General features: G+C 38.7%; 2 long non-coding RNA genes across 2 annotated transcripts; both read right to left on the bottom strand.

The window, feature by feature from the left end:
• Positions 1-1732: 1732 nt before the first annotated feature.
• Positions 1733-2365, bottom strand: LOC143416997 (uncharacterized). Its single transcript, XR_013097233.1, has 3 exons — positions 2272-2365; positions 1954-2090; positions 1733-1867 (listed from the first exon to the last, which is right to left on the bottom strand). It is a non-coding gene; the product is annotated as an uncharacterized LOC143416997 (long non-coding RNA).
• A 9478-nt stretch (positions 2366-11843) lies between these two features.
• On the bottom strand, positions 11844-14737 carry LOC143416996 (uncharacterized). Its single transcript, XR_013097232.1, has 3 exons — positions 14701-14737; positions 13504-13530; positions 11844-12213 (listed from the first exon to the last, which is right to left on the bottom strand). It is a non-coding gene; the product is annotated as an uncharacterized LOC143416996 (long non-coding RNA).
• Positions 14738-16739: the final 2002 nt, after the last annotated feature.

The following is a 16739-nucleotide window of genomic DNA, read 5'->3' as shown; positions in this document are numbered from 1 at the left end:
AATTTTTTCAATTAGTTTACAGTTTCCTGATTTGATGATAAATATGGTACCAATCTACAAAATACTGTCAAAATGAAGTCCACATTGTGATATATTTGAGGTGTGGAGAGTCACACAGCTGAACAATCGATTTGCATATTTAAAGAAACAAGGATCAAATAAAGAACATCGTTGTGGAATAAATTACAGTGAAAAATAATCACTGCTTTGCGTTAGTGAGTGACTTATGATGAGGTATTAATTGGCTTAACTTTACCTCTAACAGCTTTTCACATAGTGCTGTGACCAGGGTGAAATCCATCATAAAGTAACTGTAAACAGTAGAACCATTAGCATGAATGTCATGGTTCTACTCTGATCAAAACTCAAGTCAGCTGTTTGACCTGATATAAAATGATAAAGAGGAACACATATAAATGACCTTTATGAACTTTTCAAAATGACTTTATATGTCTGACCCATTATCTATATATATTACAGCAGCGGTCCCCAACCCCCGGGCCTCAGACCGGTACCGGTCCGTGAGTCGTTTGGTACCGGGCCGCGAGAGATGAGGCTCAGGTGTGAAATGTATAGTTTTCAGGGTTTTTATCGGTTTTCAGCGTTATTTTGTTATCGTTTTTATCGTTTACTTGGTTTTCCTGGGTCTTTTCACGTGTGTTATGAATAAATTTTCTTTTTTTCAGTACCGGTACTAGTTTTATTTTGTTATATTTATCCGCGACACCTTAAAGGCCGGTCCATGAAAATATTGTCGGGCATAAACCGGTCCGTGGCGCAAAAAAGGTTGGGGACCGCTGTATTAGAGCAGATGTGGAAAACCACTGTTAGACCTACTCTATACTAATGTAGTTACTGACACCCCATACTAAGGCAGGATTCATACAAACACACATTATTTATTCTCTTAAACACTTTCTTTTTTCACATTTTGAGATTGTGTAATTTCTAAAAAGAATACATGTAATGGTTCAATAGATATAGTTATTTAAATGTCCATAATAATCACATGATCATTTTTGTACATCCTACAATCCAGGATTTAGAGCTGTGTGTCTGTATGAATTCAGCTTGCTATACTTATAGACTTAGATATATTAATCCACTATTTACCCAAACAAGTTACATTGTTTGGGTAAATAGATTGGGTTTGTTCTACAAAATAATTATTCAACAATAAAAAAAAACACAAAAAAAATCTGCACATTAATCCAGAGTTCAGTTTCATATGTCTGATATTGTTAGTTAAATCTGATGACACAAACACAGTCAATAATTCATTGCTAGTGTGACATGTGGTCCTTTTTGCCTTTGACCAATGATATGCTGGGTACTTGGACCAGTTTAGTATTTGCTGTCACAGAGGAATGTTAACCAGAAATCCGGAAGATAAAACTTAAAAAAAATATGTTAATTGCAAACATGTTTTTGCTTAGTAAAAGGATTGAAATTACATGGAAACTGTCACCTTAAAGCCTCATTGTAAATATCATCACAAACAGATGTTTTCCACACAGTTAACAAAGCTCCACCACATCCGATCAGTGCACATAAATCTAAAAGAAAACAAAAACAAATAAAATAAAAAAAATTAACACAAGGGAAGACTTTTGATTTAATAACTAAGCTTAAAACAAGTGTTACCTTTGAATATTTGTGGGAAAAATCTGATGCTACCCCAAGAATACAAAGCCACACTGGAAACGATGACAGGCTTGCAGCCCTGTGTCTTCCTGGAGTGAGGTGCCTGATCAGTAGCAGTGAGTTGACAGAAGTTGGTGTCTGTAAGAGTGGCCAAACACTGATACTCTGTCCACTTGAGTAGAGTCTAAGAAGCTGGAATGCAGGCACACTGGACGAGCTTGTTCTAAAAAATACAGAAAAAGGAACATTTTATTTGTGTTAAGGCCTAAAAACTACAAATAAGTTATACAATGAACAATGTTGAAATACCTTATAGGTGCTGCAGGCCACATAACCAGAATCCAGAGCAATCTCACAGTCACATGATGGTGAGGAAAGACATGAGCTCTGCAATGAGGTTTGAAGGCCTCAGTTGGGACACGGAAGAACTCAGAAGACAGCAATACCTGCACAGAGAGACAGAGTAGAAAAAGCATAGATTTGTAATCCGTAATGTGAATTAAAACTCAAAAAGTGTCAACAAGTATAATCATTTGAGTGTGGAATTATTTATGCACTAAACAGGATTTTAATTAATTAATTGAATTAAAAACACTGCCATTTTTTATCAAAGATAAAGAATGATACCTCTCTCTGCTCTGAGGATCACTGAGCATCTCTGACAGGAAATAGTTTCCTCAGTAGGAGTCATCATTCATGGTCTCAGAGGTGTGTAGTGTGGCAGCATCATGACGGTCTCCAGATCAGGCAGGAGGTCAGGTGATGGGTGTGTCATCTTCTCCATTGAAGACACACTGGTATAGCAGTTCATAAAACAGCAGTCTCTGTGTGGCATGTGGTTATCTGTGCAGTCCAGCACTGATGGATCAGGTTTGGCTTAGCAGTTCATGAAGATGGTGTTAAGATGTTGTTGTTTCAGCTGAGGATGGTGAAGTTTGAAGGTTTTCCCACAAAGGAAACAGGACTGTGTGTGCCCTGTCTGAAAAAAATACATCTACAAAACATACAGTGCTTTTAACACCACCCACCCACCCTCCCCACCCACCCATCTCTGCCCCCAAGTGTCTATATAATGCTGGTATGGGGTGTCAGTTACTAAATCTAATTAGTGCGTCAGAAAGCGGGGGCTACACCTAAAGCCCCCGCTTTCTGATGTCTTTGTTTATTATCAGCTTTTTCCAGCTGCTCAGAGAATTCTGACTTGGCCTTTATCCACCCAAACCCAAACCCACCCAGATAAAGGCCAAGTCAGAAAATGGATGCAGAAACTTTCCATGTACTTCTAAATCAGTTTTTATACAAATTCTGTAAGCTGTAAAAATGTTTTTCTCTACATAATGTATAATTATAGACATCTCTGTTAGCCTGAAGATAGTTTAAAACTTTAAAAAAAATTTACCTGTAAAACATGATAAGCAAAACCTCATTCATCCCAAAAACATTTGATTCTACAAAATTTACTATAATCAAGAAAATATAATTGTCTGTATTTATTCATGTGACCCATAATAAATACCTGCATTTATCTGGGATTTATTTATTTACTATTTCATATTTGAAAGCATCTTTGAGGGGAAGATCTCGTTTGTTGAGATACATACGTCAGAGTAAAAAAAGTATCAAAAAAGGAGATAACAATTAACATCCATGAAAAAATGTATAAGTAGATTTAGTCATTTAAAACATGAGAATAAAAAATAAATTATGTCCATTTAATGCAGTATATTTCAGATCTGAGGTGCATGATAACAGAAAGCAGATCTCCCGGCTCTGCATGAAGTACAGCCATGATTTGGTGAAATGATTAATAACATTGCAATAAGAAAGGGTCTTCTTACAGACAGAGTAGGGAAGACAATTTTTTCCAATGAAAAATATTTTTCATACTCTACAATCAGTAAACTCTGTAACAAACATGATCTGTAATTGTTTCAAAACTCACCAGACGCCTTCATGATTGGCTCAAGGACAGGACACAAAACACAGGGTTGTGGTAACTGTAGTATGATCTCAGAACACCTGAATGACGACATAGCTGTGGCTGAGAAATAAAAATGAGGTCAAGCAGGGTGTTCTTGTCTGTAGTGGCAGAAGTGATCAGCTGTGAATACCCTCTAGACTGAAACTGCTCCAGAATCTGTTTTCTTCCACTCTGCAACTGGTTCTCATTAAAATCTCCACACACAATTATTGGGTGACAGTCCATTATTTCAAGTGAATCTAAAAGACTTACCAGGTTTTGCATGAATGGTGTCAAACTGTAGTCAGGAGGTCTGTACACAACAGCAATGAGTGCAGGGAATGGAGCCTGAACCTTCAACACTAAAAACTCAAGATCAGTGACATTATGCAGATACTGTTTTACCTGAACCTGAAAATGATTCCTCAAATACACAACAACTCCACCACCACTTCTGCTGGCCATGTGAGGAAAGTTTGTGTAGGACACATGTCTGTTGCGTTTGAACATGGTGTAGCCATCCAAATTAAGACTGTCTGCAACAAAGGAGCCTTGGAGGTGAGACTCTGTGAGACACAAAACATCTGCTAAACACATTTCATGATGACTCTTGATGTCACTGATGTGAGATGGCAAACCCTCCGTATTGTGATGGATCAGTGTAAGAGTGTCAAGTCTGTTGGCTGTTTCTCTGACCTGAAGAAGAGGCATCATTTCCTCAACACTGGCTTGTCTCATGGTTTGGAGCGCTGCAGTTACCTCGGGATTGGCGTAAATCTTTTTCTCATCCAAGTCCTGTAAATACAGTCCACTGAGAGACGTCACCCTGCTGAGAGCAACATAAGCCATACCTGGTTCAAAAATGTTCTTCATTGAAACTACAGCTGTCTGTGTTGTAAGACCCTGAGTTTTGTGAATTGTGCAGGCGAATGCTAGCTTTACAGGAAACTGTCTGCGTACCGCTCCTTTAAACTTCAGACTCTCCTCTGCTCTCTCAATGTAAACCAGATCATCAGATGCTGCATTAGCACTGCGGTTGTGTCTCATAGGCTGCCGGTTGTCCATTCTGAGCCCCAGTTTAATTATGTGTCCATCATTTTCAGATCTCACCACCTTTACCAGTATACCAAAAGCACCGTTGACCAAACCGTTTAGTGTGTCCAAGTTTCTGGTCAGCATAACTCGAGCTCCTTCAGCAACATTCAGAGTGTCAGGTAAATCATTTCGCCCACCTGTAAATGGTTTGTCTCTTCGTTCCATTCTGCCTGTACGTTTATCCTTCTGGAAATCGTCTGCAGTGATGATTATGATGTTTGAATGAAGCTTCTTCAGGGTATCTGTGTTATGGGATTCCACATTCTTGTTGGTGGCATAAATGTGTAAGACCTCAGTTGGACATTCTTCTGGTGCAGTCACAGCCTGTGACAACAAATCTCTGTCGCACTGAGAAAGCTCTTCTGTCTTTTCTTTGACTCTAATCCTGTTCAACATCTCTGCAAAGGCCACATCATCTTTCTGACGCATGATCTCGGTTAGAGTGATCATCTGAAAATGTTCCTGCCATAGGTCAATCTGTTCTGGATCGTAAACGCAGAGAGGTTTAGACTGTCGCACTGGTGGCAGCTGGTAAAAATCTCCAACAGCTAAAACTGACATTCCACCAAAAGGTCTCTGAGTGCCTTTGATTTGTTTCAGTCTTGCATCCACATAAGCAAAAAGGGGTTTTGAAACCATTGAAATCTCATCAATAACAATAATTTCAGCATTCATCAGCTCAGATCTGACTTCATCCAGTTGGTTACCAAGTCCTTGAATGGGTGGTTTCAGACTCCTGGGTAGTTTCAGTAGAGAATGTAATGTAGAGCCATTGATAGAAAAAGCTGCTGTCCCGGTAAATGAAGTCAGTAAAACAGTTGGATTTGATATGTCAGCTTCTTCTGCATTAGCAGGCAGTCTGCTCAGGATCTTTGATGCTTCAGAGTGAATACACTTAATCAGATGTGACTTTCCAGTTCCTGCACCACCGTTGATATAGAAGAAAAATGGATCTGGGTTCAAACCACAAACTCGCTGAATACACCAGTCTCTTATGGCATAGAACACGCAGGCCTGCTTCTGGTTCAGATTCTGATACATTACACGTACCACGGCTGGATCGACTGCAGGTTGTTCTCTGATGGCTCTGATCTCTGTTACAGCATCAGACTGACGACTGTAGTCGGGGACATTCTCCTGTTCGTTCTCATCATCAGAATGTCTCTCAGGAAGATTCTCATCACATTGCAGCCTCACAACTTCAGATTCAGGAGCCAGATTACACCATTCATCGATCACAACATCCCTATTTTGTTCAAACTCTTCCAGTGCACTCTCAATATCCTCAGAGTTCTTCTCATACTTGTCTTTATTTCTCTTCACAATCCGTTTCACAGACTCACTGTGGTCTGAACATGGAAGTCGCACAAAACCTGAGTTGTAGAAGGACTGATAGGTTTGGAAACATTGTGGTTTCAGTTCCTGCTCTGATCTGTGTGGAAGGTAAAGTCTCAACAGTCGACCATAATATTGCTCAGGATCTTTTTCCTGTGAACAGTGGTAATATCTGATTATAGCTGGTTTATCATTCTTTCGCCTTTGTACAAATCCAAGCTGGTTTAGAAGAGGAAGCACATCTTTTCCTTCATTTGGACCACTCACCAACCTGCACAAGGCAGCAAAATCAGCCAGTGACATTTCCTCATATTCTGGGGTCTCAGGTCTGCATTTGTATTTATCACTCAAACTTGTCATCCAAATATTACAACTGTCATGTGTTGTGCTTTCCAGGAAGCTCATGGGCCGACTCATTTTTACCGGGTTATCATCTGTTGGTACAAATACAACACTGCGGGAACATTTTTTCATTTTTAGGCCACAGACTCGAGTCACACACTCCTGTGCACTGATCTCTCTCTTTTTTGAGTAAGCCTGCATCACAGCTCTCATTTCATCACATTCATTGACCATGTTGTTTCCAGAGTTATCAATAACTGTCTTCAGGTATTCAGAGAGGCCAGATTCTTTCTTCGTTATATATTTACAGAGGTATTCTACACATGAATAGGCATTCAAAATGAATGAGACATCTAAATTAGAGTTCCAGGCTTCAAGCAGGTGTGGGTTGTAATTGTTGATCCAACAGTCCTTTGGGTCACGTTTCAGAATCAGACCTGTTTTCTTGTTTATGTTCTGGAGGCATTGTTCATACTCATTCATTGTCAAGTTGCATCGTGACAGAATCTGCTCTATGGTGAGGGAAGCAGCTTCAGGTTCCTTCAGCAGGTTCAACAAAGGTCTGAGTTTGGCTTTTGCAGCTTCAGTGTCTGAATCCTCATCCTGTCTCACAATCATTGTTCTTGTGGATGGTGGTTTTGGAAACCCAAATCTACAACCAGAGTTCACACTCTTAAAGCATGTTTTTGTGTGGTTTTTGCTGTGCTTTTGTAGTTCAGTGACTTTTTTGTGCAGTTCAGGTTGCTTTTCTGGATCAGGGAGTTGAGCTGAGATGTATCTGTCCACAAAGTCACAGACAGTTTGGTCGTCATCCACATCTGCTTCTACCTTTTCTCGAATCCACAGCAACATGTGTATATGCGGACTACCTCTGTGCTGGAACTCAACTCTGTAAAAGTAATCAATGATCTCACCAAGGGGCTGTGCAGGAGAAAAAAGCAAATCTCTGAACAAAGCCTCAACACGCTTATCAAACATCCGCATGGTAGTTACTGGATTTGATCTTAGAATTTCACACTTTTCTGACCAGTCCAGGGCTCCAAAATCAACCTCTTCACCTTGCTGTCTCTTTATTGCTTGAATCACTTCAGGCCATCTCATCTCAGCAGCAGAGAAAGTGACAAAGAACTGAGGTGTTCCTATTTGACGAATCATACTGAATAAATCTTTGGTAGTTTTCTGCCAGTAAGCTGGAGTTCCTCTGAGTGGCTGCATAAATCTGATTGCATCTTTATTTCTTACCAGCTTCTCTACTTCTGTCTTACTTTGTAACATTCCTGATGTGATTTTGCGTCCATCTTTGGTCATAGTTTTACCTTTCCTTAGCTGTATTGTCATGCTGGAATTAGCCAAATGTATTTCAGTGACAAACTGTGAGAAAAACAGGTAATTTGTGTCTTTAGCAAATCTTGCATCAATGTTGAAAAGCCTTGACTTGAAGTAAGCACTTGGTGTGAGTTTAAGAAGTCTCTTTTCATCCAGTGTATTCTGACCAGTAGGAAACTGCACAGGAAATGCCATGGCTTCCAAATGAGGAGTTCTGAAGAAGCTGACAGGATTGTTTCTTTCTGCAGGAGCCACACAATATGTGTTATCACTGAAACAGAGAATCTCTTCTGAAATGTCAACAGGCTGCAGACAACTTTCTAGAGCAAAACCTCCATTGTTCAAATCACTTTCTGGTTCATCTGGATTTTGTTCCTCTGGTTGTTCATCACAGGATTGCATATTAATAGCTTGTTCACTTTCAGACTCACTTTCGCACAAAAGGGCATCTTTTTCATAGTTGTCAATTTCCATTAAATCTGCTTCATCATAATCATCACTTCCCATGCTGGCTTCATCACTGCTGTCATCATCAGGTAATGTTGGATCACAAAGCAATGCATCATCTCTGATAACAATATCTGTGTACTGTGGGTGAATCTGTTTCAGTTTACGCAGGGCTTCGATCAGTTTAGACCAGGTGACAGTCTGGAACAGCTGATGGCCTTTGTAGCACAGTCGTCTTTTCAATTTCACCCTCATGATCTGTGATTGGCTTCTGAGCCGAGGTAGATAGTCAACTGTTTGTTGGACTTCAGATGGTACACACACCACATTACCACGTATGAGTCTTTGTCTGCCCTTTGGAAGAGGAATAATCTTTGCAAATGGTATGCATTTGGCAATCAGATGTCTCTCCAGAATGTTGAGATCACACAGTTCAGCTGGAATATCCTGCAGTTCTAAACCGTTGACAGCAGCAAGCCTGGGCATGCATCCACTTTTGAGGGAACTGTGACACGTGTGACAGATATACTCCTTTTTTCTCTCAACAGGAAAGCTGCAGTGATCATTACATGCTTCATCACACACATGAACAAATTTACCAGTTAGACACTGCTGAGCTACAGTTTGGTGTTTTGAGTAATTTTCTCTTTTGCAGATTTTCACCTGATTAGGAAAAGAAGCTTTTAGACAAACAGTACAAACATAAGATGGTGCTGACTTAATGTTGGATCTGAAACGAGATATGGCCTCATTCATTAAACTGTTATCTGGATGACACTGTAAACTTTCAGCTGGTCGATGCATCTGACGATATTTTCTTTTTATGTTCATTGCACATCTGATATTATGCATCTGTCTAAAAGAAAAACCGTTCCAATATTTTACTCTCATTCGTTCTCTCATATTCTCTTTGTGTTGTTGCTGAAATTGTCTCTCTTCTCCATAACGTTTAGTGATGTAACATTTTTTTTTCTGTCTAAATTCTACACTTTCTTTATATAGGTTAGAAACATATGACCTCATGTAAGCTTTATGTTTCTCTCTGAATTCGGCACAAGTTCTGTATGTTCTTGTTATTCGTTCCTTCTGCTTTTCTCGGAACACGGGAGATTCTCTGTATGTTCTTGTTATTCGTTCCTTCTGCTTTTCTCGGAACACGGGAGATTCTCTGTATGTTCTTGTTATTCGTTCCTTCTGCTTTTCTCGGAACACGGGAGATTCTTTGTATGTTCTTGTTATTCGTTCCTTCTGCTTTTCTCTGAATAAAGAATCTTCTTTATACATCCTTATGACACGTTCTCTTTTTCTCTCTCTAATTTTAGCACTTTCTCTATAGATCCTTCTCATTTGCGCCTTCTGTTTTTCCTTAAAATCATCTCTTTCCTTATAGATCTTTCTCAAATGTTCCCTCTGTTTCTCTCTATATATAGGATTTAGCTTATATAGATTACTTTTGTACACAGTCTTCTTTTGTCTGTGATCAGGATCCTTTCTTTTTGGTAGTTTTTGTTGGGCCAATGATCTTCTCCTCATTTTTTTCCTTCCCTGTTTACTATATTTCAGCAGTTTATGTGAAAGTTCCTGTGTTGTCTTTGTTGAACAGTGGTTGGCAGCGGTTGGATCCTTCTGAGGAACAGAATCTGATGTTACCTGAGGTTCTCTCACAGAAGATGCAGAGGTTTCTATTTCTAAATAATCAGAATTGTTCAGCTCAGCAGCTGGCTCATTTGAATAATCCACTCTGGATGACATCACTTCAGTAGCTAAAGTGTCGGCCACAGTTTTCTGTGTCTGCTCAGTGGACTTTGGGGTTTCAAATTCAGGTTCATTTAAAGCTGGTGCTGAAACAGTTGTAGCTGTTTGTCTGTTTTGATCAGCATTTCTTTGGTCAGCAGCGTTTTCACTGTGGAACTCAACAGGCTGTAGCTCATAAGCACAGGTTGGTGCGATGCTACACATTCGGTACAAACGTTTGATCCTGTCAATCATGTCGTTAAGACGTGTGAATTTTAACATAACTGCAGTTCCACCACTTACACTTAGCGACAATGGCATTCCTGTAGACTTACGTGGGTGAGGGTCAAAGTATGCGTATTCACCTGAAGTCAGCCTGGAAACTGCGATGGCTGTTCCTCCCATGACTAGCAAAGCGTAGCGAAACTCTGAAGCCAAACGCTGTAGTCCCTGTTCAAGGCTCGGAAGATGATCTGTACCGTCAAATGTGCCATAATGAGCAAACTGAGACATGTCGACTTGATACTCGTGTCTGCGGCTGATGATCACAGTGGGAAGTTCATCACAGGCTAGAAACACGCTGTTCACAAACCTCTTTCTGGCATCTGAATACACGGCATGGCCTTTGTCCAACACACGGTTGAGATCTGCTCTGGTAATGAATTCATCCTCGTGTAAGAATGACAGGAAAACCAAACTGTTCGCCATGCATTGCTGATTCCGGTACTTTCCATACTTAGCATTGGCCTGGCTTCGAGACGCACAGATGCTACTCACTCGTGGACGACTTTCACTGTTTGTAACCTGTACATGAGACGGTCCTGGAGCTTCTCCATCATGCTGCGTTTGCACAGTTAGCTGGGGTTCAGTCTGGATTACCTGTTGTTCTTTAGCATTTGGCACAGATGATGAGCAAACACCTCTCTTTACCACATCTGCATAAGACACTGCGGCCGTCTGAACGCTGAGCTGCACTTCTGGACTGGGAATACTTGTAACAGACACCTTTACCTGCTCACCGGTCTGAGAAAGATTTACCTGCTCCTTCTGCTTTTGCCATCTAAGCTTCTGGGACTGTGACCTTTGACCTTTCCTTGGCATTTTGTGCAAGTACAAACTGGACCTTATATGTATTTATACACAAATGTATACAAAACTCAACCTGTAAACACTGAAAAACTCAAGTTTCTATTAAATGGATCAACTATACAAATGGTAAAGTGTTCTTATGACCGTTTAATTGATGTAAAAGGCTGGCTTAAATACAAACTCAATATAAAAGTTATTGAAAGATCCTTAAAAACGTTTTATTGTAGCTTTTTCAACAACTGTATATTATTACTTCTTTTTTTTAACCAGACTGGTTAATGAATAGGTCTATACTTCTGTGAAGTAATATGCAGAATAAATCTCAACAATCAACAGGCTATAATAAAACTCTTAGCTTTGAAGTAGACTTTGTGTAAATCTTTGAGATATCTAAAATCTAAAGCAAATATAAGGAGCTGTGGTGGTGTGGTGATCAGATGACAGGCGATGAGGATTCTTCAGCTGGATGTTCTGCAGCAGTCAGGAAACAGGAAGTCTGGGTCCTCAGGGCAGCTTCTCAATGACAATTGTAACTCAATACTTACACTGAGTAATAGAAATGGGTTTTTCCTTAAATAATATTAGTATAAACTTACTGTAGTCAAATGTTATAGTCAATGAAACAGACTTGAAAAATGTATTTGAATCTAATTTAATATTTATGTAAATAGAGCAGTCTGAATGTATATATTACAAAATAACCAGATTGTCTTATTACAAATAAACCTTTAAGAGGTGTATATTTTATATAATTTATCAAAGCAATTGCACCTGTAAGCCAATCAATGTTTATTCCAAAGTGTAATGCAAAATTAAAATGACAAATGTAGGGCTGTGTAAGTAGTTTCTACAGTGACTTCTACTATACTGTATATTCAACTTCTTACTTGTAATTTCCAGTAAAATGAGTGGATATGAGAGAGTTTAACGACAGGAAAGAAGGAGCAGTGAGAGCAGAGATCTCTCAGATTTCTGAAAACAGATCGTCGAAGTTGCGGTAACTTCAATTTCCAAAAACTTGGTTTGTTGTCAACCTTGGTTTGTTGTCAAACTTGGTTTCTTGTCAAACTAGGGCTTATGCTTGTCAAAATTAGATAGAGTACATGGCGGAGAATGGATAGAAGATAGAATGGCTTGTCAAAAAAGATGGAGCAGGGAGAGGGAGAGTGATAGGACAGACTGAATTTGCTTGTTAATGGCTTGTTAATGATAGAGGGAGAGGGTTTTCTGCAGCAGGTCACCTGTAAGACAGAAAGAAAGTGGAATTAGACACACTTCCAATAAACCTGGCTTTACCGTATTTTTCAGACTATAAGGCACATTTAAAAGCCTTTAATTTTCTCAAAAATAGACAGTGCACCTTCTGTATGGTTGTGCTTACTGATTTCAAACCAATTCTATGTGGTACACGGCACTCTGTCAAATGTTTTAGTATGACTTTGGTAAGCTACAAAGCAGCACCACTTGATGTATTGTCGGAGCATGGCTTTTCTTTTTTTTTTTTTTCTTTTTTTCTAAGGAGCATGGCTAACATAGTCAGCACCCTCATAGAGTAATTCGTACTGTGCTTCAACATAATATGGTGTGTGTGTGTATAAGGGCCTGGCACCTGTTGAGAGCCATGCTTATGAAGCAGATTTCAAACTGATCAATCCACATTCATCAGTCCATAAATCCTGAAAAGTGAGTGTATTGTTCTGTATTTTGTGTCTTACAACTGAACAATTTTGAGAGTTATTGTAAATGAGTTGAATAAAGTTTGACTTATCTGTTTTGTTTGGCTTAATGTGCCTTAGAATTTAGTGCGCCTTACAGTCCGAAAAATACAGAACATATATATATCATTACACACTGAAGAGTCGTACAGTACATTATTAGATTCAACTGAATGAAAATGTTTATCATATGGTGGTGGAACATTTCTAAGGACATTTTTGCATTCTATTAACACAATAAAAACAAACACAGTCTGTAAACCAAGATGTGGTGCTACAGTAACTTACTATAAACATTATATGGTCAAGCTAAACCCACACAATGAAGTCAGAGCAGACAGTTTCAGACCACCTGCTTTAAACACTTCACAGCACTCAACTCACATGATCCTAAATGCCCAAAGGTCTCAAATTCCCGTTTCTGTGTGTACTTACCTGGTTCAACAGTATATCATAATGTCTGGGGAGCCGTTAACATAAAAGTAAAAAATAATTTACTCAGTATGACTTTTGGCAAAATGAAAAATTTGGAGACAGATGACTCCTAAACAGCAGTTTCTACATTTTTCAGTCAAATATGGGGCATGTTTAATACACACTCCACTAAATCTACAATAAACTTAGCATGGCCGATATTAGGGCCTAATTAAAAATGTACTATGATGATAAGAGAGATCTGTAAGTCTGGAAATGTTTACACAGACTTTTCTACGATCTGATTATTCCCAAGAGCTGTGCTGACTCACTCCACTAAACTGAATGTCCTATAATGAGAAACATTTCCCAGCACTGTACCTCAGACAAACCTTTACTTACCAGACTGGAGACGATCAGATCAGCAGTCTAGAGAAAGGAAACAATTAATCAGATCACTGTTTGATGATTCAGACTGTTGAGCCTCTTCACACACAATCCAATTTACTGTGACATAAATTAACTAGTAAAATTCTTAATTTATTTAAGGCTTTATGAGCTTAATGTAGTCTAAAGAGGAGATAAATGAACTGCAGCGTCTCACATGGCTGTAGCAAGTGTAATAAAAGCATTCATTACTACAGAAATATAAAGAATAGCCACCAATATTTGTTGGCACAAGTGCAGGATATACCAAATATTTCCTACACAGAAGCTTTGTGGCTCCAACATTTTCTACAACAGGTCAGTACTACTAAAGTGTGAAAGCCAAAACTTTTAAAAATGTTAGATACAAAATAATTATATAAATCAGAAGCAACAGAAAACCTCGTCATGTCTGATATGAATATGTAAATCTTAAAATAGTTTTAAATATTGACATGTTACAATAGCAGAGGTGCACCATGTTTTGTAATTAAAATTAAATGTCTTAAATTTTTACACTAAAAAGTCCTTTCATTATACCTGTTGCTAGGAATATTTATGTATTTTGCAGTGTACCTTTTTGGCAACTTTTCTATTAAATTTTAAAACACATTATATTCACCAAATAAGTGATAAACGAATTAGACACACTGGCTGTAATGTACCTAACAATGTCCACTCACACCTCTGGTTTTCTTAGTTTTTCATTATTGCTTAACTGTACAAAATACTTCTACAGTGTTCTGACTTTAATGTAACACATCAGCAGAATTTGAGAGACAATATGAATCAATACCTGTGCAGCTCTTAAGTGTTTGAGCAACCACTTATACTGACTCCCCTAAAACACTTTCATTGTTTTGTCTGCTACTTAAATCCACAAACATAAGGAGAAAATGAACAACTGACATTTAGCTATGTTTGGATTCAATAAGCCATAAGAAATTTAAATCATACATAAATGGGCTATTAAACTTCAGGGACATTTTCAGGGACAGTCAGAGGTCCCGTGTGAGGACTTTGCTGCTACAGGTAATAAATCCTGACTTTGTGTTTTTGCCCATCAGTAAATGGAAACATATCACAAAAAGTCAAACTACTGTATGTAAGTTGTCAAATGTGCTACGCAATGCCAGGTTCATACTGCCTCAGTTACAATCACTGTTTACTTACCAGCAAAGGCAAAACCAAAGATCTCTTTCACTCTGTGTAACAAAAGACAAAGCACAAAAATACAGAATGAGACAACTCAAATCAGCATCACAGTCAATACTGCATCACTCTGTGTAGTACAAAAGATTCAGTACATTCTTTGTTTACCACAGCAACAAACAACTCACCTTTTTCTACACCTTATTAAAGATTACTGTCTTCATTAAGGTAAAATATGGTTTCATCCATTTGTAATAAGCCACACACGTCTCTTAGTTATGTGATAGCTCTATTAGTTTGGTGCTATTAGATAACACAGTAGATTTAATAAGCAATGATTTGCTACACCTAGCTCTGCACACTTTATCAAATTCTGACATCACAATTTCAAAGCATGAACAATCATAAATGAAAGCTTGGATGATATTTTTGTAGGCTTCAACATTTGAGTTCGTCTGCATTCAAATTCTGCTTCCTAAAAATATTATCACCTGCACACAGTATCATTTAATATGCTGTTGTTTTAAATATCTACATATCATATTTATAATATTAATGGTGCACTGCTGCATTTTATTTATTTGAAGGTGGACTTTTTTATATTTCGTTAGTTTTTCACAAAGTGAGAAGTTAAACAGAGCTGCAGGTGTAGGTTTCATTTAAAAAAAAAAAAAAACAACCTGCACAAACAAGTGTTTGTTAAACAGTTCTTAAAATTTAACTAAAAAACTAAAATTACCTAATTAAAAAAAACTTCTTGTTAAGAGATGTTATTATTCTTATATTATGTGTTTCATCCTCACTCTCTCTCTCCCTTCTGTTAATTAACCCACAGCACAAAAACACACCGGTACAGGCACGTGACTCTTTTTCTCCCGGCTTTCAGTCAGAAGCTGTGTCCCAAAATGTCGGCTGCATCCTCCGGAGGCCGCATTTGAAGGCCGATTATGTCACAGCCAGTCGACGAAGGCTGTCTCAAATGCGGCCGACAAATGAGTCCTTCATTTCCCCGAATAAACTTTTAACATATTTTTAGGCGAGAAAGTAGCGGTGTAAATATCTGCTTGGTTTATCAAGACATCGCATATTTGCAAAAGTGTGCCGACGTTTTCAGAGACGTCTGTCACCCACCGGCTCGATGGCAAGCCGGGAGGGGGGTTCAGACCCCCGCTCTTTCGCTACTCAGGTTAAACATGATATACAAGTCACTCTGATAACTTAAAAATGTAATTGTTTGCCTTTTTCTGTGTTTTATTTGTTCTGGAGTAAATCGGTTTGGCTGAGATCAAAGTTATTAGATTATTAGATTAAATAAAGCTTTATTAATCAATCCGGTGGGTTCCTCCGGGATTTTCACACAGCTCAATAAACGTTAAACGGTCGAGAATTTACGCCAGTGTCCTGTTATATTTTAAATAGCAAGGAGCAGACGGCCGAGTTTATTAAACTCCAGAGAGACAGCGGTGACGCAAATCTGAAGGCTAGACCGTCCAGTTTCACAGCCTTCTCGGTCCACGTAGACCGCGAAGGCTGGGTCCTCCGAAAGATGCAGCCGACGTTTTGGGAAACAGCTAATGGCGGTAAAATGGCTCCTTTGAAGTTGCCGACCCTGCTGCTTCAGCAGCTAATCAGTGGTTCTAAAATGACGGCTCATTACCTTACAACCGAAAGAATGAGGCCGTTTTTAACTGACTGATTTGTGAAGAGAATTAACTTCAGCTTCCCTAACAGACTCAGAAACACTAACACACCGAATGAACCAAATACAACACAATAACTGTAATAAACAATCAAATGAACCATATTAATTTCACACTGGGCCTATAGCAGCTAGGCTAGGCGTTAGCACTTAGTGCTAGCATACCAAACACTCCTTTTAAATAGTAAAATTACAACGTTTCACTAAAAAAGCAGCCATTGTGTTACTTTAACATGACTTATACTTCGACTGGCTTCATAAGTCACTAACAACAACTGGGTAAATCCCTCATACAGCTTATAGACATTTCATTTCAGAAAAGAGAGACAGAGAAGCAGCGCTTACCGGTGGGGATCGAGCT

The sequence above is a fragment of the Maylandia zebra genome, linkage group LG3, assembly GCF_041146795.1.
Source record: "Maylandia zebra isolate NMK-2024a linkage group LG3, Mzebra_GT3a, whole genome shotgun sequence".
Lineage (NCBI taxonomy): Eukaryota > Metazoa > Chordata > Actinopteri > Cichliformes > Cichlidae > Maylandia > Maylandia zebra.
Note: the sequence above shows the minus strand (reverse complement) of the source record. Positions and strands in the feature narration are given on the sequence as shown.